Genomic DNA, 26,106 nt, shown 5'->3' with positions numbered 1-26,106 from the left:
TTTCATGGGGCTATAGAATCAATCTTGCCATAAGAAGTTATTTTTTTAAATTATTAATCTTTAAGATTGAAACATTTTAATTTATTTTCCCTGGTGCAGAGAAGTAGCGATTTGACTTTCTTTATTTTTTGACCTAATAATATATCTTTTTAAAGTTTAATTCTCAAAGTTACAGTAGTTCTTTAACTTTTTTTTTTCTTTTTTTTTTTTTTTTTTTCCTTTCTCGTATTGAATGACTTCTCCTTACCTGAATATTTTTCTTTGGCTATTTCTTAAGATCTAAAAACATTTTTATTTATATTGTTTTCCTATTTCAGATATTATAAGCAATACAAAACTAACCTCAGTTATTCTGATTCATTCTCATCAAATATTTTTAAAGTTTTGCACACTTTTTTCTAAAGAAGAATGCATGCTATTTACATTTTAAATATTTATGTTTTATTAGCCTATTCAGGAGCTAAACATACTAATTACTACATTTACTATATTTACTTCTATACTGAGTAATGCCAAGGACCCTTTATACATTTAATTTTATATCATCGATATGTTTTCAGCCTTGAGTGGTTCTCATTTAAGTTATGTTTTTATTATAGTTTAAAATATTGACATTGTTCATAACTCAGCCATTGGTATCCTTACCTTTCATTTCAGTTCTGGCCATGAGAAATATAAGCCCAAAGTTGTTTTTGTATATTTCTCTTCAAGATTATCACTTTGCAGAATAAACATGAATAAGAAAATATATTTCAAACAACAAAGCAGCAATATTGCCATTTTCAAATATTTTTCAACACTGAGAGACCACTGAACATCACTAAGATGTAGTTGAAACTATAAAACACCGGAAATACTGGACTTAAATCTTAGTTCTGTAATTTTGTAACATAAACATCCTGTGTTTCAGTATCTTCCTTTACAAGATGAAGTGTGTAAACCGTGTAGCGTATTCCATAAAATCTCTTATAAAGCCAGCTTCCTAACATCTAGTTAAATTCATTTGGAGTGTTAGAAAGTACACTCCTTCTCTACTGAATCCTTTTCCTACTAAATAAACTTAGTTTCTCAAATGTGACACAGCCAGCATTTATTATTTCTCACATAAACATGAGTAAACAAAAACTATGACCTGCAGAGACCACTTGGTAGTATACCATATTGAATTTTGTGAGCAAATAAACCCAACCTTTACTTATTTTGCCTTCCTTCCATCTTTACTCCATCATTGCACCCCCCCCTCCCATATTCTAATACATTTTCTTGAGTTTTTTCAACATGAGTACAAAGTGGGACATGAGGTTCTTATCTCCTGGAGTCAAGAAGGAATCTCATGGACAAAGGAGAGCGAGTAAAGGAGACTAAATAAGGTTATAGAGTTTTATTAAGTGTAGATACAGAAAATGCTGTTGTTACTGAGGACCTTTAGGGTTGGTCTTTTATTGAAAGCTAACCAGGGAAAATTAAATCCTTTTACCATCCCTATCGATCACCATTGAGTAAGGATTAATGATAACACCTTTAATGGCTTACTTCCTTCTTAGGGTCCAATTAATTCTTTGTTGGTCACAAGTAGCTGTTATAATATGACCCCACCTCTGACACCTAGGACAGGATGGTCTGGTTTGATTCTTTATCTCTGGTTTCCTTATACCTCGACATTTTGGGGATTTTCATGAGCCTGATCCTGTAGCCCCGTACCTGTCTCTCCCTACTCAGCCCTGTCTGTCCCTTACTCAAGTGGAAGTGATATGTATAGTTCTGTGATGCATCATTGTCCCCTGAAAACAACAAAATGTGCTTAATTACTTGTTTAGTTGTGCTGAACACCATATAAAACTTATTGCTGTGGAGGCTGAGAAAATTAAGGCCATTCCACCTTAAGTTCAGCATTAGCACAAGTACAGCCATCCTAGGCCCCTGTGAATAAGAGCTGAACTTTACCTTACTTCAGTTACAGGAAAAAGCAGCTTAACACCCTAGAAAGCCCCATATTAGAATGAGAACAGTTCAAGCCAGTGGCAGGAAGACCCATATTAGAATGAGAACAGAACTTAATGCCCTAAAAAAAAAAAAAACAAAAAAAAAACAAAAGAACTTAATGCCCTTTAAAGCCCCATATCAGAATGTAAACAGAACTTGAGAAATTCCTCCCCCCTCTTCTGGAGGTCCCCTAGACCAGCCCATAAAACCCAGCTGTAACCCACTTGGGGTCCAAGTCCCTGCTCTGCTGTGTCGGGTACTCTTGGACCCAAGCTCGAGCTTGTTAATAAACCCTCATGTCCTTGCATCAGTGTTGGCTCCTCGGTGGTTTCTCGGATTTGCAATCTTGGGCACAGCAATTGCAAACTTATTTTTGTCCGGTTTGGTTTGCAATCACAAAATACATCCATACTTGACCTTTGAACAACACAGGTTTGACCTGCACTGGTCCGCTTGATATGGGAAACAAAGGCAGAAAAAAAAATGTTAAATTTCCTTACTGCCTACTGCCCATTAACTAGTCCTTGAATCAGGCTGAGTGACATTCCTTTAGGGACTCCACTGCCTTAAAGTTGACACTTTGCCCAGGGCCTTGTGAGTCTACTTTAACATACAAAAATTCCTTTGGAAACTTCCTTTATCTCTACCCCCACCAAGATACAGGCTGGCAATCATCCTCCCAGCATATGACCCACTGGATATAAATCTGAAGAGTCTCATGACTAAGAGTTTACTAAACACTAATAAATGACCTTTCCCAACAAAGCTAGCTCCCTAAGGATCCTGGAAACCTTGTTCCCAAAATACCTGGGAGGCTTACATTCTTCCTAACCCCCTCCCAAATTGAAAGTATAAATGGGCCACTCCTCACAACCCCAGTGAGGACCTGCTCACAGGTCCTATCCCGGTGCTTTAATAAACCCATCTCTTGCACTCAAGGCATTTCAAGAATTCTTCTTTGGCCATCGACTTTGAACCCTAATGTCTTTCCTACATCACACTTATATGTGTATTTTTTTTTCTGATGAATACAATACTGTAAATGTATTTTCTCTTCCTTCTGATTTTGTTAATAACATGTCTTTTCTCTAGCTTACTCCACTATAAGCATACAGTATTTAAAATTATTATAAAATACGTGTTAATCTCTCTATATTATTACATAAGGTAAGGCTTCTGGTCAACAGTAGGCTCTTAATAGTTAAGTTTTAGGGGAGTCAAAAGCAAAACACAGATTTTTGACTGTGCAGGGGTCAGGGCCTCTAACCCTCGTGTTGTTGAAAGCACAACAGTACTTATTCCAAAAGAGATTTCCTATTCAAAGTCATGTCTTAGGTGGCCGACCTTTCAAATTGAACCTTTCATATCACATAGACTGAACTGCAGGAGAGCCCAAATCCTAAAATTCACTTTTCTTTGACGCCAACAGTGTTTTACTCCTCAGTAAACCAGTTTACTTTTCGAGTCTCTCTTTCTCTCTATTATAAAACACAGATAATGATCTTTGCTTTGTGTGAGTTAGGGGATTACTCTCAGGATCAAAGGAACAACTACCTGTGAAAATGCCTTGTGAACTATAAAATATAAGATGTTTTATTCAAACAGCAATGTCACCTTTTGAAGTGCCCTTTCTTAAATAGATAATGTGAAAAGGAGTAAGGGAAATCTCATTAAAATGGGGTGGGGGAGCACTGAAGAGGGAGCTCTCACATGGGGACCATGCTTTGCAGCTCACATAACCCACAGGAAGAAGGAAGAGAGTTATTTTGACAAGGGAAGACATTTTTACATAAGAATTTTATCTCTTGCTTTTAGAAAAAGAAAGAAGATTCCCTCCCTGCTCCAGAGCACAGCACTAAGCACTGCTGGCAACCCATGAAAAACCAGATCAATCTCCAACTGTTCTTCTCCGATGAACTTTTGTTCAAAACAACCCTCCCATTACTCTCCCATTTCCTCCTGAAGCCTATTAAACATTAACCTTCCCTTTGTCTCACTGGACTTGCCTTTGGTTTGCCCAAGTTAGCTTGTCCAGCTTGCAATTCCTCTTCTGTTCAAAAATAAACTCATTTTGCCAGTAAAATAACTGACTGTGTTGTTTAAGGTTGGCACTGTTATCTAGAGGCGATTCACATCTTTACTAGACAAAGCTATGAGTACTTATAATTTCCATTTTTAAAAGATGAGAATGGAAAGATGTAAGTTATCTCTTTGAAAAACTCACTGTTCAGCAATCTTATTTATATTTTCCTGTCATTTCTGTTTGGGTATTTTTCTCACACAGAACCGTAGATAGCAGACAAGTTAGAAAGTTTGATTAGGGACACCTGGGTGGCTCAGTAGTTGAGCATGTGCCTTTGGCTCAGGGAGCGATCTGGGGGTCCTGGGTTCAAGTCCTGAATCAGGCTCCCAGCAAGGAGCTGCTTCTCCCTCTGCCTATGTGTCTGCCTCTCTCTGTGTGTCTCTCATGAATAAATAAAATCTTAAAAAAAAGTAAGTTTGATTACATATATTTTGTGAATGATCACTGTAGGTATACATAAGAAACTTTTAATATTTTGACATAAAGAAAAGCCATCCCTCAAGGTCCCTAGAGGCATCCTCTTCTCATGTAGGCCAAATAAACCTGAAACTTCTTGCTCTAACAAATAGGTCCATCTTAGAGCCACATGAACTGAAGATTAATATGAAGATCAGCATGAACTCTTGATTCAAATAGTCAGTTATAAAATTAGGGTAAAAAATTTTTCAGGGTGAATATTACCTTTGCTTGTTGCTTATTTAGCTAATAAGTTATAGGTTTTCATTTGGGTAAAACAACCAAAAACAACAGGTTTGTTTAAAGCCATGAAATCATTCAGGGTAGCAAAATGCTAATGTACTGGAACCAATAGTTACAGAGCTTTCAAATTATCTCATTCCAGGCTATACATTTTCATTAACTGGAATGGTCAACTGAATTGCCCACACCATTTAAATTTGTTATTCTTTGTTTTTTTGGTTTACAACCAATTTTGTCTCATCAAAGCTCCATACTCACCCCATCTCTGATTTAGAATTGTTTTCTTCTTAATTGATCCATTCCCTCAATTTAAAAATATGTCTATCACCTGCTCTTTTTCTTCTATTTTCTTTCCTTTTACTGCACGGCTCATGATAACTATATGGCATGACCACAGAGCAATAGAGATACAATGTAATTCTTCCAAGTTGAGAGATGGTGTCCTCCCCACTCAAAAGAACTTTCCAACAGGTCAGCTTCTTGTCTCACCCTTCCTAAATTTCTGTTAAACTTTATCACCTGTAGTAACAAATGTCCCGTTATGACAAAATGTTCACCCCTTATCAAGTGGGAGCTTTGTCTATTTCAGCTCTAGTACATTTAATGTGTTTAAATTTTTTATTTATTTATTTTTTTATTTATGATAGTCACACAGAGAGAGAGAGAGAGAGAGAGGCAGAGACACAGGCAGAGGGAGAAGCAGGCTCCATGCACCGGGAGCCCGATGTGGGATTCGATCCCGGGTCTCCAGGATCCTGCTCTGGGCCAAAGGCAGGCACCAAACCACTGCGCCACCCAGGGATCCCCATTTAATGTGTTTAAAGGCATTATCCTATTCTGTGATGTTTATGGTTGTGATAACTTACATTGAATGCAAGATGGATTGAAGAATTTCCTTCATTAGGGAAAAGGATGTATGATTTGTGGGTTTTTTTTTTAATTTTTTTTTAATTTTTATTTATTTGTGATAGTCACAGAGAGAGAGAGAATGAGGCAGAGACACAGGCAGAGGGAGAAGCAGGCTCCATGCACCGGGAGCCCGACGTGGGATTTGATCCCGGGTCTCCAGGATCGCGCCCTGGGCCAAAGGCAGGAGCCAAACCGCTGCGCCACCCAGGGATCCCGATTTGTGGGTTTTATTAGTTTGCTAGGACTGCTGTAACAAAATGCTACCAACTGAATAGCTTAAACAAAATAAATTTTATTGTCTCACAGTTTTAATGGCTAGAAGTATGAGATTGAAGCGGTGGTAGGGCTGGCTCTTTCTGAGAAGTGTAAAGAAGTATCTAGATTCTATGCCTATCCTCTAGCTTCTGGTGGTTTGTTGGTAACCTCTGGCGTTTCTTTGGCATTTAAAATAGTCACTCCAATCTTTGATTAATCTTCACATGGTATGATCCTTGTGTGTGTGTGTCTCCAAATTTTACCTTTTTGTAAGGAAAACATAGTGAACTAGAGGTCCATCTTACTTCAGCATGACCTAGTTCTTTTTTTTTTTTTCTAAAGATTTTATTTATTTATTCGAGAGAGAGAGAGAGAGAGAGAGAGAGGCAGAAACACAGGCAGAGGGAGAAGCAGACTCCATGCAGAGAGTCCCACGAGGGACTCGACCCTGGGACTCCAGGATCGTGCCCTGGGCCAAAGGCAGGCACTAAACCGCTGAGCCACCCAGGGATCCCCAGCATGATCTAGTTCTAACTATAATTACAATGACTATTTCTAAACAAGGTCATATTCTGAAGTACTGGGGCTAAGACTTCAACATCTGTTGGGCAGGGTAGCACAATTCAACTCATAATCCTGGTATTTAAAATATTTTACTTTATTGCACTATAGCCAAGTACATTTCTTAGACTCTCACTTGCAAGATTGAAAAACTACTTGCTAATATTGACAGAGAGAGAATTCACTGAAAGGATAATGGGTACTTCAAACATTGTCAGGAAGTTTCAGGAAAGCATGCACAGAGATTGAAGACTTAGGGAACTTTCGAATGCTTGAACCAGAAAACAGTATCAGGCCTCGTTGATACTGGAGAGCTTAGTTCTTGTCTCACAGAGTCAAAGAATGAATCTTGTGGACAAAGGAGAGTGAGTAGAGTGATAGTTTATTAAGTGAGGATACAGAGGAAGCTCTTAGAAGTGAGAGGGGTCCCAACAGGTTTGCCACTGAGGGCATTTAGTGGTAGTTTTTTATTGAGAACTGACTGGGAAGCTTATGGTCTTGAGATTCTTGTGCTGTCTTTCAATAGGAATGGTAATAACATCTTTAATGGCTTACTTCTTCTTTGGGGTCTGGTTATTCTTTGTTGATCACAGATGCCTGTCATAAAAAGACCCTCCTCTCCCACACCTAGGACAGGGTAGTCTGGCTTGCTCCCTTATCTCTGATTTCCTTACACCTCAGCATTTTGGGTATTTCCATGAGCCTGATCACATAGCCCCCTATCTATCTCTCCCTACCTAGCCCCACCTGTCCCTCACTCATAATAATAGTAGAGGACATAATTGCCGCTGCAACTGAATGAAGATCTTCTCCTGACTGGAACCATGTAGGCACTCAATTTTGATAGCTTACAGTATGGACTTTTGAAACTAGGCTGACTGCCATTGATGCTGCATCTTTAAGTTCCTAGCTGCAGATTCAAATTTTTGTTTCAGCAAAATGATAGTCAAGTACAGACACTGTGTCTGTACCTTGGCATTCTAAATGGCTAGGAAAACCATTTCATCTTCTCTAGTAGGAGGTAAGCTCTTCTCCCAATAAGACATGCATATTAGGAAATTCTGGAAATATATTAATGGGTCTATATGTTAGACAGCCTAGGTTTGACAAATGCTCTCAATAATGTGCTATTTGTTTCCTCATAGTTTTGCCACTGTACTTAATATATAAATAACAGTATATTAAAAATTATCTGTGGGGAGAAGGGTTAGAGGGGGAGATATGGTGTCACTGTGGTGAACAATAGTGGAGTAAACACTGTAAGCGTTCAAAGGTAAAAGACTTTCCTATGAGCCTGGCCAGATATTAAGTTGAGGACCAGAACTTAAATAAGCAAAGAAAGAGGCAGGGCACCTGATAAAAGATGTGACACTGAGGGAAGAAGGAATATGACATCATTGGGAGAAATATAATTTACAGATTTAGTTAAACTGAAGCATTTTTATAGGTGAATGATGGATCGATACAATGATCTCTGTTTGGGCAGTTCATTTCTGGCCTTGCATGTCACAGTAAAGTGTTTGAATGTTGTACTAAACATAATGGGATGTTATTCAGGAGAAAGGACAGGTATATTTAGGAGGAATATTCTAACATATGATATTCTGCACAGGGGAGTTTTGCAGGCACAAAACCTGATAGAATAAAACGCAATAGTAGTGAAAAATGACTACCATCAATGTAGCATTTTGGAAAGATAGCAAAATATTCACAGTCAAACCTGTGAAATTTTACAGAAGGAAAGTAATAGAACTTGGTAGAGAAATAAAGCACTGAAGACAAAAACATCTCTAAGGTTTCAAACCTCTTTGACCCCAAGAAATATGGTTTCTTTGGAATATAGATAAAATAGTCAAGAAAACAATCCTGTGGTTAAACATTTTATACTTTTTAAATACCATGTTTAAAATGGTAGCAAAATATTCAGTAAGAAACATGTCCATAGAGAAACAAAAACCTAGAACTCAGAAAAAAAGAGTGAAGCTGAAGACATTGATTTGAGAGACATTTTTTCTTTTCTTTTTTTTTTTAAGATTTTATTCATTTATTTGAGAGAGAGAATGAATGAGAGAAAGAGAAAGAGAGGGCAAACAGGAGGAGGAGCAGAGAGAGAGGGAGAAGCAGACACCCTGTTGAGCAGAAAGCCTGATGTAGGGCTCCATCCAGGGATTCTGGGATCATGACTCTGAGCTGAAGGCAGCCACTTAATAGATTGAGCCACCAAGGTGCCCCTGGGAGACATTTTCTAGAGACAAACAATTTAAGCAACTTTACTCTGAGGAAGACAGGTGCTGAGAAATAAACAAGCTCAAAGTCATTAGAAGCCGTACATCTAAAGTCAAGATGTGTTAGTTTAATACTACTCATGAAAATTCTCATAACCTCAGTTTCAAAAAATGGATCATTGTTCATGATAATGAATTGTAGTATTATTTTTCATTTGTTTTAACTCTATGAAAGTTATTTTTATGCATTGTATATAAGACACGTCTATTAAACGATACATTATATTCCCAAACAATTCAGTATAACATTATCTAACTATATTATCTATATGTATGTTTATATAACTTTAATTATGAATTATGACTAAAATTAAGGTGGTTTAGATCCTTAATATCAACAGCTGTGATATAAGTTATGTTAATTTTTTCTCACTAACCATCTTCAGCCTAATTCATATTTTGGTGGTTATGAAATATGCAACAATTCTCTGTTTTTTCCATTGTAAATATCAGTGTGTTTAATTATGCAGCATAAGCACCAAACACACATTTAAAAAGTATAAGTACATGAAAGAGAAAAACATGAATTCAGAATATATTAGCATCTCAATTTCAATTTTTCTTTGATGAAGAGTGTGGAAAGGTACACTTGTTTATTAGTGCTCATTATTTTGAATCAAAATAGCAAGGCAGGCCAAATTAGTCTGGCCAAATGTAAGTCTCAGACAATCTGTGACTATTACTTTGTAATAACAGTGGTGAACTGAAAACAAATCCTGACAGATATAAACGATAAATAAACTCTTATACACTAAAAATTGAGTTGCTTACTTTCTGTTTTGCTTTTCAAAAGTGTCTCAGTCAGTTAAGAATCTGACTATTGATTTCAGCTCAGGTCATGATCTCAGGTTCTGAGATTGAGCCCCACGTCAGGCTCCACACTCAGTGTGGAGTCTGCTGGAGATTCTTTCTCTCCCTCTTCCCCCTCCCCACTTCTACTCTCTCTCTCTATATATATACTCTCTCTCTCTAAAGAAATAAAATCTTTTTAAAAAATCATAAAAACAAAAACCGTTCATTGGAAAAACAACAAAATAAAACAAACACTGTCCATTGACTTCTTCGGAGGTCACAGAAATAAACTATTAAAAATTACTGATACTTGCTTTCTTCACTTCTCATCTCCTTGTCATTGTTCAACCTACCCTATCCTGGCTAGTGTCCCCATTTCACTGAAACCTGTAGAGCCTAGACAATATACCCAATGTCATTCTTATTGTTAAAAATCAGCGTATTGTTATTTATCTAGAACTGTAAGCCAAATTTAGGAAAAGTGGCCATATATGGGGAAACTTATCCCCATCACCGCCATCACTTCCCCTCAAGCCACAGTGAATGAACATGTGTAATGCAAATAAAATGTGTCCCCTATCTACCTCCAATAATTCCAACTCTGTTCTTAGAGCTTGCCTGTGTAAAATTTACATTAAACATCTCCTTCACAAAATGCATATTTCTTTTGTTTTTGGCAAAACCACCAACTGCTGATTTTCTAGGACAGGTGTGGCTACTACTTCACAGGTACTTTTTCTGAACACACCTCTGGCATCTAAATGCTGGAATTCTTTAGAACTTAAGTCTTCTCTCATTTATATTCTTTCTCTAGACCATTATAGCTGTTCCTTGATTGTTGGCTGATTAGTCTTAAATGTATATAGATCCTATGAAACTATTTCTTGAATTCCACCATTAATATCTACTTATTTGCTCTTTTTACTTGAAATCTCATATGCATTTTCACTTATCATTTCTCAACTTTAACAATGTTTTCTCAAAACCCATTTCCTTCCCAGTTTTCTCATGCCAGTAAATGTCAATTCTACCAAAGTCAAAATAGGGAGAATCATCCATGACTGAAATTCTTGCTCATTTACTTTCAACATCTATTCATTGGCAATTTAGCTTGTTGGCACTATCTAAAACCAATCTCTCCACATTTCTCCTGCCAGTCACTCTCTCTACTTCTACTTCTTTAATCAATTCCCCACAGAACAACCAGATGGTATTTTGAAAATGCCCTCTGCTTCTAATATGCTGAAGGCTTCCAATTGTCTTCACATGTTTTCAAAAGCCTGGGTGATTACCCCCTGCTTATCTCTCTTGCCTTATCTAGTGCCACTGTTTTGACTCCACTACAGAAGGCTTTAGTCTTCTGAGAATATTAATTTCACTCTTGCTCCAAGACTTTTGCACATGCTGCTATTTCTGTTCTGACAGCCAGCAGTCCAGACACTCACATACCACCTTACTAACTTTCCCTTTTCTGTTCCCTCGATGTCCCCTCATAATTCAGGAACCATTTGTCAACTTTTATGAAAGAATTTCCTCCACTATTTCAAATGTACCTTATATTGTATCATAAATTTGTGTGTTTCTTGTGTATTACCTGCTACAAATTATAAATCTACTTGTTCTTTGAATCACTTTGTGTCTGTTTTCACTACTTTTAATGTATACCTGAAGAGAGCAAAAACTACCAGCCATCTAACAATTTACTTCACTATCTGGTGCATAGTACATTCGTCTGTCAAGTTTATATAGAAAATAAAATACTTGAGGGTTTAAATGATGCAGTTTAACTAATAATAGTCTCCTATATTTGGCAAAATATCAAAGAAAGATATATATGGACACTCTTAGCTAAAGAAACCTCAGCCATTCGTGTATCCTCACACAAACAAATGGTTTTATTTTACTTTCTTTCCACAATATCTTAAGCATAGTAGTTAATAATTTATAAGTATTTTTTTATTATTTATAGCAACTTGTTATTTGTATATGTAATTATTGCCTTTAATTTGTAGATGACAAATCTAAAATTTATAATAGGTGATTTTTTTTTTTTAAGATAATAGAAATAAAGAAGAGTGGAACAAGAGATCCTTCTCAGTGCCTTGGATTCCAGAAGCAGGTTAAGAAAATGTCACCTCACATGAATACATTTGAAATGTATTGGAAAACTCTACTCATCTGTACTTTATAAATAATTCTACCCTTTTTTTCAATAAGTACTCATCAACTTCAAAATCTGATCTTTTTGCAAAGATCAAATCTTTCACTCAATTCATTTCTACCATCAATAAGTTTAAGTGTAAGAGTATAAGCTTATGTTGCTTGAGGCCTCAGACTAGAAGAGCTCAGGCCAAAAATAAAAATGTCTTATGGCTTCTGGGCAGCCTGGGTGGCTCAGCAGTTTAGTGCCACCTCCGGCCCGGGTTTTGATCCTGGAGACTCAGGATTGAGTCCTGTGTTGGGCTCCCTGCATGGGGCCTGCTTCTCCCTCTGCCTGTGTCTCTGCCTCTCTCTCTCTCTCTGTGTGTCTCTTATGAATAAATAAATAAATAAAATATTTTAAAAAATTCTATGGCTTCTTATATAAAAGCGATGTCATTGAAGTATTAATAAAAGTTGGATATTAATAAGGATGTACTCATTAACTTGAAAAACATATGTGCAGTTTAGCTGCAATAATTTTCTACATTACTTATGATAAAATACTTTTACTTAATTTTTTTATAGAAATAATAAAACATTTCAATCAAAGAAACAGCAAAGGTATAATTCCTTAGATATATTAATTGCTACTTGTGAGCACAATCATATTTTAAAGTAAATTTACCGGTATGACATCCCACATTCCACATCATTTGGAACTGAATTGATATGCAGCATCTACATGACAAAAATAAAAGCAATGTATTAATGTTAATTAATCTGAATAATTATTTCTTGTATAAGATGGGTCATAAACATCATTTATAATTTAATTTTATATGAATCAAGATGAATATCATGCATAAATGTTAGTTAAATGATGAAGAATAATACTGTCATGATTGCAAGGAGTTTATTGTTGAGCAGATGATGAGGAGGAGAAAAATGGGAGTAGTTAGTTCCTGTAGCTCAATAAAACATACGGAAATGAATGCTTTCATTAATTATTAGAAAAAATAATGGAAAAAATGTTCTCCTTCCCCTTGGAAAAGATTATATCAAATACTTGTTTTTGACAGGACCAAGCAATTATTGAAGTGCTTTACTTCTGTAATACTCTATGATTATAAAGGATATTTCATCTAAAGCAAAGTACCTATCTCCATGCTTCCCTCTTTTGTGCATTACATATTTAATTGCACAGACATTGGAAAAACTCAAGATAAAAAGTCAAGATTTATTTTTTATTTATTTATTTATTTTTCTTTTTTAAAGTCAAGATTTAAATGCATGCCTTTCTCTCGCTTAATGACCCACAATTTTCCACTTTAATTATATGTCTTTCCATCCCCAAAAGTATACTAGATACTGGATATCTTATGACTGCTAACTCTCTTAGATTCATCTTTGAGTTCACTTTACTTTTTCTACACTCTTATACACAATCAGTTGAGCTAACAATTAGTCATATAAAATATCCTTTGTTTTAAATCAGTTAAAAATTAATTGAATAATGCATCTTTCCTGCAAAGTATTTCATATAAGGTTCTAAAGATGTTTAAGGAATATATCTTCTTTAAATAGAATTGAGTGTATAGTGAATCTCCTGGAAGAATAAATGCAAGTGCTAGAATAGAAATGAGGAAGCTTAGGAAGACTTTAGGAATGGTCCATAGAAGTGATGTGAGAGGTATGTCTGCAAGGGTAAATTATCTTTCTATGAAGGAAAGGTAATAATTACAATGAGTAGAAAGAAACATTTATAAACTTTAAAATTGTTAGTCTGAGTATTTACAGAAATTATAGAGAAATAGGAAATGAAAATTATTAGGGGTAAATGTAAGAGAGAACACCAGAGATAAGCTAGCCTCAGATTTGACGTACACATTTTTCTCTCTGAGCACATTGGCAGGGTCAGTTAAAAAAAAAAATGTGTTAAGGAGCTAATTCTGATAAAAATTTTAGAGTATACTAGATTCAAGAGAAAGTAAAACAGATATGCATATATTTAAAAAGGAAATCCCCCAAAGGAGGCCGTGCCCAACAGCTTTACCTTTTCCTATTATATGGATTATTGTACAATAACTTTAAGCAATGTCTCTACATTTTCTATACCTTATATTGTTTACGTATATTAAGATGATCATCTTTATTTTATTAAATTGCTTCCCTATATCTGATCACAAAATACATAATCTAAATTTGTAACAGAAGATAAATGTTACAGATAAAAGACAACATTAGTCTTGATTATTTATTCTCTGCAGACATTTGGAATAGAGTGATGACTCACCAACAGGCTTTGCAGACAAGTTTATTTGGACATTATTTATCTCCTCTAATTTAGTTCCACAGATGAAATAATACTTATGTTAAATATAAGTTACATTACCATTATGCCTACTGTTAAAGAATACCATGTTCTGGATACCAATAACTGGGGAAATATTAAACCCCAATGATGAAGATTAAACCTTGATAGTATCATTCAGACTATAAGTAATTTTTTCATTTACCAAATTGGTATCTTCAGAGATCTTGGCTCACAAGATTTATTTCTACATTTCTGAGTTCACTTTCTAGTTGTTGGAAAGTGAAGATTGCACATACATATTTCAAATTAAGATAAACATTGGATTGTTTCTCAGACCATCATGAGTAGATTGCATGTACCATTGTATTAGAGACAATATTTCTGTAGAAGATGCTTATGTTTTTTACTATTAACACATTTTTAATTGAGTAATCATCAGCTCATTATTTACTATTAATTATTTTCTCACCATTAACTTACTCCATTTTATCACAATTAATTTACTCTAATGTTCATATGTTCTTCCTTTTTAATTAGATTACATTTGAATCATTTATCATTTTAGTTTTTTAAGCAGATTCTTATCTATAAAATGAAAGTAACATTTTTATTGGGTTCATAATATATTCAAGATAACATGCTTAGTAAGCTCAAAGAACTGCACAGCGAAAACAGGTTAATGGGAGGTGTTGTCTATTATCAAAAGAATCGAAGGAAGAGAGGTAGGTAAGGCATTATTTGGGGAATAATATTTGTAGTACATTAAGGGATGAGGATGGCCACTCAGCTTCAATAATTCTGCACAGAGCAATGCCTCTTTCCTGACTTTTGCAACCTCATGTACTAGTATAAGTTTGGAAATGAAAGCTTACTAACACTCGTTAGCCCAATTACATGATGTCTTTGCATGTTCTGGGTGGGTTTTATGCTTCAGGATTCTCAGCATCTATTGTACTCATTGCCTTTAGAAAACCAGCCAAAACTGAAACTGGCTTAATCTTTAAAAATCCAATTATTGTAAGAAAATAAATGAAAAACTGAAAGGTCGTTGTGCAAAAGTTTTGGTATTTTATCTTCTTCACACTGTGAGTTTAAAGTCAGAACACAATAAGGGACAAAGTCAAGAATGTTTCCATATGTATCTTCATTTTTAGTTAAATATTAGAATTCTTTATGGTTTTTGTTTGGTCTGTATACCTGCAGGACTATGAAAGCCGAATTCTTAGTTCTCCTTGAATTTTATCAAATTTGCTTATGTTCTTGCTGAAGCTAGAAATCATAAACATATAATGGTCCTAATTGTACAAATGCATCTTTGTTTATATTTTTGCTGCCAGGGAGAAAGAGATGTGAACATTACATTATTTAATATGAATTTTGCAAATGCCAGTGATTGTGGCTTAGGGAAGGAAAAGACAAGAAATACAGGATTCTGGAAGATTGATTGATTGGTTTATATTTATTAGCTAAGGAAGATAGGTTTAGGTAGTAGAGTAGGGTTCTCCAGAGAAACAAAATCAATAATACATACATAGATCTATATGAGGAGATTTGTTATAGATACTGGCTCACGTGGCTATGGAAGTTAAAAGTCTCTTGATCTGCTATCGGCAAGCTGGAGAAACAGTGGAGTCTGTGTTGTGATTCAGTCTAGGTGTGAGAATGGGGTGGGGTGGGGGCTTGGCTTAGGTGATTCTAGTTCCCAAGAACCTGGAGCACCAATGTCTAAGGATCAGAGAAGATGAAAGTCCCAGCTCAAGCACAGAAAGTGAATTCACCCTCTCTCTACCTACTTGTTCTAGAAGCTCTGTAAAGATTGATGACTCTCACCCACATTGAGGAGGGTGTTCTTCCTTACTCAATCTACAGATTTGAATGCTAATCTCTTCCACAGATACCCCCACACACATATCCAGAAATACTGTTTTACCAGCTATCTGAGCTTCCCTTAGCCTAGTCTAGTTGACATATACAATTAATCATCACAGGTAGGTAGGAAAAAAATCTGAAGGCAAAAATGGAACTACTAGTTTAGATGGATAGGGAAGTCTAAGAAACTTGTGATTGTACCTTTCTAATTTTGGTTTAAGGTAATAATTGTATTATGTAATGAATCTTTATCTTCTCAAGAATATTTTGTAAATTTGCGTTTATCTGATCCTTTCCTTAAAATCTTTTTTTTAAAGATTTTATTTATTTATTCATGAGAGATACAGAGACAGTGACACAGGCAGAGGGAAAAGCAGGGTCTCCAAGGGGTGCCCAATGTGGGACACTATCCCAGGACTCCAGGATCATGACCTGAGCCAAAGGCAAATGTGCAACCACTGAGCCAGCCATGTGCTCCTCCTTAATATCTTAAGTAAATATTATGAAATTATAGGACATTTTCTTTATTTTACACACAAAAATTTAAAAAAATGTGCATCATGTTTATTGTCATGTGCTTATAGGTATGTATGTCGCATGTAAAAAAGACACTGTCAGAAACCATTCAAGAGGTTATGTTATTTAAACAGACTTGAACAAATGAGTATTTCAAATTACACAGTTGAGAACAAAACTTTCCCCATGTTTACCAATCTTGATCGAATACCAAACTCTCTTCCAGAATAATTAATTTATATTTGAAGACATAGAATATATAGAAAAAGGGTGAAAAAACACAGAAAAAACTTTTCTCTGGCTCACTTAGCAACACAATTAACTGCCCCCACCCCGTGTCTATAACTTCAGTCTAGTCCAACACTAAACCAGAAAATGCGTCTCTTTTTGAAAATATATGTTTTCACAAAAGTATATAGTTAGCTTCGTGTGAACTAAGTAAAATGAAGATTAAAAGTCTCTTTACCTAGAAAATGTCATCGTATGGTGTGTGACATTGAAATAATCTCGACACAGTTTTTAGCTTTTGTTGTACTATCTTCTGTCACATGTCTTTGTTTTCTTTGAACATCAGTCTATCTTGAAAAAGTTAGTGTGCACTCTTCATACATATACATTTTCATTTTTCAGCATAATTCGGTTTAAAGGTGTTAATTTAAGGGACTGAGGAAAATGAAAATCTGTCTCCCTTGCCATTTCTTCTCTCTGAAAAAACTGTCAAGAGAGGAAGGCATTCTATTTTCAACATTCTTGAACTGACTTTGATAGTCTCTGTTCCCACATGCAAAACACTATTACAGTACTTAGAAACTACATTAACACTCATCTCACTAATTTCATTAGAATTATTTTAATGCTTTTTTGTCTAAATTGGAAATGCAGAATTCATCAAAATATATTCCTTGGGAAATAGCAAAAGCATGATGAGTCTTGTGGCTACACTTATAATCACAAGGGTCATTTTAAGGGACAGTCCAATAACTAATGCTAGTAAGTAAGAATAACTTGGTACTGTGTTTATTTTGTAATAACCTAAAAATATAATCTTTCCTATAGTTCCCTGAGAGTCACTTTTTATTACAATTTTCAATTTGATAAATTACTGTGGACTCCAAGTAAGATCACTTATTTTTGAACACAAAATGGAATATGCTGTTGACATTCTTATTTTTTATTGTATTTTAGTTTGGGGGGAAAAGCAGCATTTCTGCATAAATAAATTTGTGTACTTCTCTATGGCTTTGAGAGTAGATATAAATCAAGAACACATAGAATTTAAGCTATTTTATGGGTATAAAATCACTATTCGTTATATAATTTTATTGGGTCACAATATGTAAATGTAATTCATTATACACAAAAGATTCCCTAATTCTGGCTTTGTTTCTGCTTTTATTTCCAATCTGAAAAATAACTATAAGTTAAATAAAATGTTATTCCTGAGTCTTTCAATTTATACGTTTTTTTTTCTGAAGTCATGAATTTGCTAATTCTGTAAGCTATTTAACTATATTCAATGTTATCAATTGCTAGCTGTGCTTAGAGTACAAACAACATCATATTTTATTGTTTTAAATTAAATTTAGCTTGGCCTTCCCCATAGTAACACTCGCCAGTGATCCTGATTCAGTAAATTTCCAGGTCTAACTTTCTCTCTAACAAAGAAAATGATTTCCATGAAAAAAATGGAGGAAAGGTGCTGGGCCATGTGGCTTTGTACATTTCCAAAATGTGGGTGGATCACTTGAAGCAGGAGCTGCCACCTCATTTCCCCAGTCTCTTAAACTTTAGGATTTAAGTCCTCCTCTTCCCTGCTGAGAAATTTCAAAATAGTGTTTTCTTTGACTTCAAAATATTAAGCAATGTTTAGTTTGCATTTTGGATATTGATATTCCAACTTTCCTCTTTTATTCTGACACACACACAACATTAATCTATAGGGTTAAATTGAGGCCAAATCATAGGAAACAATGCTTGAATACATCCTGCAGTTGGGTTGTGAATAGCATTTGATTTATCTTTCATTCATGCTAATGAGTCTGTACATTGCAAAGTGCCATACAAGTTCTCAGTAAGTTTTCCACCTACACTGAATTTTCAAAACTATTATCCTATATTCTAAAATTGTATGTTTTTTAATTGTATGTTTTTATGGACTTCAAGCAATGTAAAATCCTGATTAAAAGAGATACCTCTTTACATAGTCACTCATAACCCAAATATGAATACAGGCACATATATATAAAGATGTGCATGTATACAAACAGACACATGTATCCTACACATATGTAGGTGTATGTATGCATATACATACACATAATACCTACATTTGTATTGCATTAAGAGACAGTCTGTTATAGCCTTTTATTGCTGGTAAGAAAACTGAAGATCAGGAAAAACTGGAATATTACAATAGAGAAAATAATTTTCTGCTTTTTAGTCTCCTTTTTTGTTTCTTTTTTTCCTTATACCTTGCCTACTGTTCCAAGATTGGCTCTCCTGAAAATACCATTCCGTAGTTTCTACATCCTGGACAAATACCTTTAATGGCTTTCCTTTGCTCAAAACAGAAGTCTTGAGCAGCTCCGGTGACTTAGTGGTTTAGTGCCGCCTGCAGCCTAGGGTATGATCCTGGAGACCTGGGATCAAGTCCCACGTCGGGCTCCCTGCATGGAGCCTATTTCTCCCTCTGCCTGTGTCTCTGCCTGTCTCTCTCTCTATGTCTCTCATGAGTAAATAAATAAAACCTTAAAAAAAAAAAAAACAAAACAGAAGTCTTTCACATAGTTTTAATTTTGTCTGAAAATAACCATGACGAAAAAGTTCATCCCAATAAAATACATCTAAGACCTCAAGTTAAGATTTATCTGGATGCTGTGTATAATTCATGGCAAGAATTTATTATCAAATGATTTTTTTCCATTATGTATTATCATACTAGTGAATGACTCTGACTTACCAAGGGGCTAAACTGAAACTCATTCTAATGTATATTTTTTAAAATGCAAATTCTGTGTACACTTTAGAAATCAATTAGTGACAAATCCTCTTCTGAGCACTCTAAAGTGTTATAATATCACAAGTGAAAGTTATGACTTAAAGGATAAATTTTAACTCACACAATACAATCTTTATTTACTTCTTTATCCTTATTTTCCAATATCCTTATACTGTAATCATCTTTGTAACATACTTCTATTCATTATTTGGGAAACTTTATTTGTAAAGTTTTCCTGCTTCTCCTTTTATTTCACCAAGTCCCATTTTCTTTTAATTGTCCTTTATAACAAATATTGATCAAGCATCTGAGTTTACAATAATTTGGTCACTTCTTTTGAATCAAGTAGGATGTAGTATTCTGGAAATATATGTTACTGATTAACTTTACATGCTTAATTAATATAATATGATTTATATATACTATACACATGCATATGTGAACACACACACGTAGCATATATTTTTTTCTGAGCTCATTATAAAATATGTATGCGCCTCCACTGATGTCATCTTGTCCCCTTTAAGAGAAATGAAATTACCTCAGTCCTTCTATGGTAAAATGACAACACTAATACACCAATTCACAGAAACATACAATCTTGTCATTTTACATTGTTTCCTATTGATTCCAAATTTCACACATACATCACCTTTTATTGCCCTCACATGCTGCTACTTTCTTCCCACTGTGCCATAATTGTGTACCACTGGCCACACAAGTCAGTCACTGTTCTCCATTTCTGAAAGAGAGAAGGGAAATAAAATATTTTAACTGGCCATTGTGTGTATGATAAAGTTCAACAAATTTTGAAGAAAATTAAGCACAGGACTTAATGTAAAGCAAAAAATAACAACCCCCCCCCCAAAAAAAAAAAAAACCACTTAAATTTTAGTAATATGAAGCACACTTTTTTTGATATTCTTTAGACACTCTACTATCAGAATTGTCCTATTGTGCTTTCCCCCGTAGGGTCCAACATTTACAGTATTGCCTTACTCCCATCTTTCTCTTCCTTTCTCCTCTTTCCTTCTAAATAATTCTTTATTATTTTTTTATATTTTATTTATTTATTTATTTATGAGAGACACAGAGCAAGAGGCAGAGACCCAGGCAGAGGGAGAAGCAGGCTCCTCACAGGGAGCCCAATGAAAGACTTGACCCCAGGATCCTGGAATCACTCCCTGAGCCAAAGGCAGATGCTCAACAACTGAGCCACCCAGGCATCCCAATATTTCTTTATTCTATAGAATTTCTTGGCTATCTCTTTGTTTTTCATTATATGACCCACTATGGACTCACTTACGTTCTCTGCTCTCAAATTCATATCTTAAAGCTCCAACCCCCAGTGAAACTGTATTTCAAGATCAGGCTTTGCAGAGGTTAACAAGATTAAGTGAGGTCATAAGTGTCGGGTTCTTATCTGATAGGATTGGTGGCCTTATAAGAAGAAGAGAGATCTATCTCCCTCCACTTGCATTCACTGAAGAATGACCATGTGAGGACACACTGAGAACATGGACATCTACAAGCCAGAAAGAGTGTCCACCAGGAACTGAATTGGCCAGAACTTTGATCTTGAACTTATAGCTTCCAGAATCATGAGAAATAAATTCCTGTTGTTTAAGCCATCCAGTCTATGGAATTTTGTTATGGCAACCTAAGTACACTAAGGCAACACCTATTTTGAAATCCCTAAAATTCTATCTCCATAAAACTTTCATGTTATTTCCTAAGCATGGATGATTTTCTCCTTAAAAATAGACCAGCAGATAGGAAAACTATTGTTTCTGTACCTAGTTTCAATTAAATTCAATCCATCTGATTAAATATGGCATTTTTGTTTGAATCTGTGATGCCAATTAGAATGCCCTAAGCATCCTGGGAATGAATACTTAATTGATAATAGCTCAATACTAGATTGTGTACAACTTGTAGCCCATTGTCAAAATTATATAAATATAAGTAGATTAGAATTAAATATAAGTAGATTAGATTAGATTATAATTCTCTCTTTGTCAACATTGTATTAACTGCCTTCATCTGTAATTTTACCATATCCATACATTTAATTTTATCATCAAGTGAAAGACCACAAGTTGGGGCGGGGTGGGGGGGAAGAGGGACAAGCAGACTCCCAACACAGGGCTCAGTCCACATCCCAGGACCCTGAGATCATGATCTGAGCCAAAGTCAGATGCTTAACCTACACCACCCAGGTGCCCCTAAGTCTTAATAGGAATTCCTTCATTATGGGTCAGTTTGTTGGCCAAGGATAAAACCCATTCATTTCTCTTTGGCTATAAGTTACCAGTCCTGATAATTTTGGAAATATTTTTTTTACCTTTTATACATAACCTAAATAGACTAGGTTTATTTAAAAAGCATAAGCTACATGTGCCTTCCTAAATACATCTGATAACGTTGCTTAGTGATACCAATGTTGCTTTGAAACTTTATGTCCCTCAGTAAAACACCAACCTTGATTTTAGTCTTGGAAATTCAGCTCTATTCACTCTGATGAATTGAAGATATTCATCTTTAATTTCGTGGTGAAATTACTAAACATATCCTTCTCATTAATGGAAGATTATAAAACAAAAATTTAAGCTCCTTTTCATAAAAAAATATTAGTGGTGTCACAGTTGTCTGGCTTTTAGCTTGAATTGGAAACACACCTATGACACCAATAGCTTTTGGTTTTTTAATTTTTAAATCCTCTAAGAATTACTGTTATTGATTCAGTTCAGTGAAGCAAATTATTGATCCAAAACAACAGCATATACTTCAAGCAGTATACAGTGAAAGTTACTGTTCAGATCTATGTCTCAGTAAAAATTCTAGATTTTTCTCATGGCTGAATATTATTCCATTGTGTATACATTCCACAACATCTTTATCCATTCACCTGTCATTTACAACAACGTGGTTGGATTTTGAGCATTTAATGCTAAATGAGAAAGACAAGTACATTATGGTATCATGTATAGTATATGTGGAATCTAAAAAACCCAAAGTAGCAGAAACAGCGAATAAATGGTGGCCACCAGGGGATGGGAAGGGGTGGATAGGACAAATGTTATTTAAGTATACAAATTTACAATGAGTAGTGAATAAACCCTAGAGAGCTAATGCACAGTATAGTGATTACAGAAGCAATATTGTATTATAATCATCAGAGTTGCTAAGAGACTAGCATTTAATTATTCCAACCACTAAAATGAAATGATAATCAGATAACAAGATAAAAGTGTTAATCATCATTACCATGGTAATCGTATTAGAGTATATGAATGTATCAAATTAATGTCGTACACCTTAAATTTTCACAATGTTGTATGTCAAATATATTTTGGTAAAAAAAAGCATACATTTTTGTATTTAAGAGTTAAAAAATACTGGCTATAAAAATATAGGTGCTTCAAATTCAGCAAGCGATAGGTTTAATTTTTTTAAAGATTTTATTTATTTATTCATGAGAGACAGAGAGAGAGAGAGAGAGAGAGAGAGAGAAGCAGAGACACAGTTAGAGGGAGAAGCAGGCTCCATGCAGGGAGCCCAATGTGGGACTCGATCCTGGGTCTCCAGGATCAGGCCCTGGACTGAAGGCAGCGCTAAACCGCTGAGCCACCCAGGGATCCCCGGTTTAATTTTTGTCCAGTTTTCTTTAGAATTCTGGCAACTTGGGTAAGCTAGTTTACCTATCTGAGTCTATAAAATAGTGATAACTACACCTACTTTGTGGAATTATTTTGATAATTCAATTAAAAAAATCACTGAATTAGATATTTCTTCCCATGTCTTACTTTTTAGATATTCAAGATATAATAGGCATTATAATAACCATTATTGTTTTTTTTTTAATAATTACTGCTATAAACACAAATAAAATACTAATTTAAAATACTAATGAGGGATGCCTGGGTGGATCAGCAGTCGAGCATCCACCTCGGCTCAGGGTGTGATCCTGGAATTCCAGGATCAAGTCCCACATCAGACTTACTGCATGGAGCATGCTTCTCCCTCTGCCCATGTCTCTGCTTCTCTCTTTCTGTGTCTCTCGTGGATAAATAAAATCTTTGAAAAATAAATATAAATAAATAAAATACCAAATAGAAGATGTATAGTCTCAGTGCTACTTTTATGTTCAACCTGCGTTGGTTCTTGGTACAGTAACAGATGAAGGTTAAAACACTCCATTGCATAGAATTCAAGACATTTCACATTCTGTCCACATTCTACCTTTGAAACTCGTAAGCCTTTCACAGTTTTGACCCACTTCAAGTCACCTTACATTCTCAAACAATAGATGTCTCAAATGTTCCTGGACTGTTTTAGGCATAAAATTCCATTTTGCCTGTAAGTCTTTCTCTTCTCAAACTGTTACTTAATCTCTAAGTGTATTCTTGTTGACATCCCACCACTTGTCCTAGTTTATTATTTCTTTGCCAATTCACAGAAAGCATTTTATTGATACTTCTATAATGGCAAGCAGCTTGATGAATCATCCACTCTCTATTTATATATCTGCATCAAGACTGTGAGTTTCTTGAGATCATTATCATTTACTAATTATCTTTATATCTCCATTGATCAGCAACAGGTTAAATTAATAACATGCATTCATAGATCACTCTCCTGACTCTTATGAAATGAAAGATGAAGATATATTATGAAATAATTATCTAGCTCATTATTGATAATTAAAATTATGCTGTTAGTAAAAATCAGTGAGTAGTTTAGTAAGATTATGTATTTCGGGAGTATACTGGGTCCTAGAGGAAGTGAGAGGTAGGGCCTGGGTGGTAAAACAGATTATGGAATTCTTTTAGAGATTCTCATAAAGACCTATTTTAATCAATACTAGTCCAAGAAATGTAACCAATTCTTCTTTTAACCACTAAGAAGTAGAACAACTTTCAAAAGTATGGTTCAGTTTTGGAGTGTCTTCAAGATAGTTTTATGCTAATACTATCCAGTCAATTTAAATTCAAAAGGTTCCAGAACAGACTAGTCTCATAAAATTAGGAAGATCATGGCCTTTTTCAGTATTTTACAGTAAAGTTTTCATATGTATTAAATTTTGTAAAGAGAGAGCCAAGCAGTACAAATAACATCTATATTTTCTAACATGAAAGAAATATACATTTTAGGACGAGCTGTGCTTTCATACTACTTGATTAGAAAAGAAAAGTTAAAATATGCATTTCAAAAAGAAAAATGAAGGAATAACAGAAATTTAAATTTCATAAATTTGCTATGTCTTTAGACCAAACAGAAGGGTCTGAGTGACTGGAATCTATTCTCTCATTTTTGTTGTTGATGTACATGATGCTTTCACAATCTTGTGGAAGCTAGCTTGATTTTATTCAACTCTGCTTTTATTAAAAATGAGTATAAGAAGGCATCATGTTGTCTTATAAGTATTTGAGAAACAGCACACACAGACATCTCTCATCACTACATATAGTACAAATGCATTAAAAAAATTACAGTACCTAAATTATGAAATACACGACATAATGTGTCTATGCTGAATATTTTCTATTGGCTCATCCATATCCATCCTCCACTCTTTTCCCATCCTGTCCTGTGCCTCTAGAGGCTGACTTTTGTCAGCTGTGACAAAAGTGTTTCCTTGCTTTAGGATCACTGTAGGATCTGGCGAATGAGAAGCAGTATCATGAACTCATGATATTTATTGATATCCATCAATGATAGTTTTTTTTTTCTAAATAGGTTGATTTATATGGCAACTTGCTTATGATTGTCCTGCTCTCTAGTTTCACTCATTGCTTTTATATTAGCTAACTCAAAAGTGTCAAAAAGTAATTGGTTTCTCACATATATATATATAACAAAATTCATAAACTCATTAAGGCTTTCCCCTCTTAATGCCTTTATTACAGACATTTTTTTTTTTACGATCAAATGGTAAGTCTTCATCTTAAGATTAGAAATATAGATGTACAAATATTAGGACATAATTTTGTCTTTTTACATATTGCAGCAAAGATGTTTACAAGTAAATTAACATTTGTGCTATCATGATATATCAAGGATATACAAAGTTCATTCCGTGCACACTCCATTTAACAACTAAGTATTAGCTTGCATTTATATCTTTATGTAAACGTGTCATAGACAAAATGAGTAAAACCAACTTTTCCCTTCAAACTCATAATTAAACAAATGTTTATACTATTAAGATTAGTTTAAACATTTATTTATTTATTCCATGGAAAGAGTGTGAGCAGAGGGGAGTGACAGAGGGGGGCAGAGAGAATCCTCAAGCAGACTTCCTGCTGAGTAAGAAGCCCATCACTGGGCTTTATCTTAGGACCCTGAGATCATGACCTGAGCTGAAATCAAGAGTCAGCCACCTATCTAACTGACTGAGCCACTCAGGCACTCCACAAATTTTTATATATTTGTATTATTCTTTAAAGCAATGCCATAAAACCAATCTTTCTCTATTTCTTAACACCGTTTCTTTAAAATTCTGACTCAGTTTGGTAAGTCCAAATTTAGTTATTAAAAATCTTCCTCCATATGACATTATTATTAATATTTGTAATTATCACTACATCTTTTTTCCTACTCTCCTCAATATTTCATCTTGAACTCTATAAAATTACAATTTTAAAAAAATATTTTATTTATTTATTTTAGAGAAGGAGAGGGGTGGAACGAGAGGGAC

The 26,106-nt window shown here is 34.8% G+C and overlaps 1 protein-coding gene across 14 annotated transcripts in view; it reads right to left on the bottom strand.

Moving 5' to 3' along the window:
• The window catches only part of LOC144302548 (uncharacterized), a 236,493-nt gene that overhangs the window by 31,807 nt on the left and 178,580 nt on the right, over nucleotides 1-26,106 (bottom strand). For 11 of the 14 annotated variants that reach the window (XR_013369541.1, XR_013369543.1, XR_013369542.1 and 8 more), the window contains 4 exons: nucleotides 20,059-20,148; nucleotides 18,950-19,155; nucleotides 16,875-17,122; nucleotides 12,395-12,447 (listed from right to left, as the gene is read on the bottom strand). The gene's annotated coding sequence lies outside the window, so the exon portion shown is untranslated. Of the gene's footprint in view, nucleotides 1-8,550; nucleotides 8,736-12,394; nucleotides 12,448-16,874; nucleotides 17,123-18,949; nucleotides 19,156-20,058; nucleotides 20,149-26,106 lie in introns of those variants that run through there. The other 3 variants (XR_013369520.1, XR_013369511.1, XR_013369506.1) reach the window with 3 other exon arrangements.

The sequence above is a fragment of the Canis aureus genome, chromosome 2 (genome assembly GCF_053574225.1).
Source record: "Canis aureus isolate CA01 chromosome 2, VMU_Caureus_v.1.0, whole genome shotgun sequence".
In the NCBI taxonomy this organism is placed as follows: domain Eukaryota; kingdom Metazoa; phylum Chordata; class Mammalia; order Carnivora; family Canidae; genus Canis; species Canis aureus.
The sequence above is the reverse complement of the archived record's forward strand: the minus strand, read 5'-3'. Positions and strand labels throughout refer to the sequence as shown.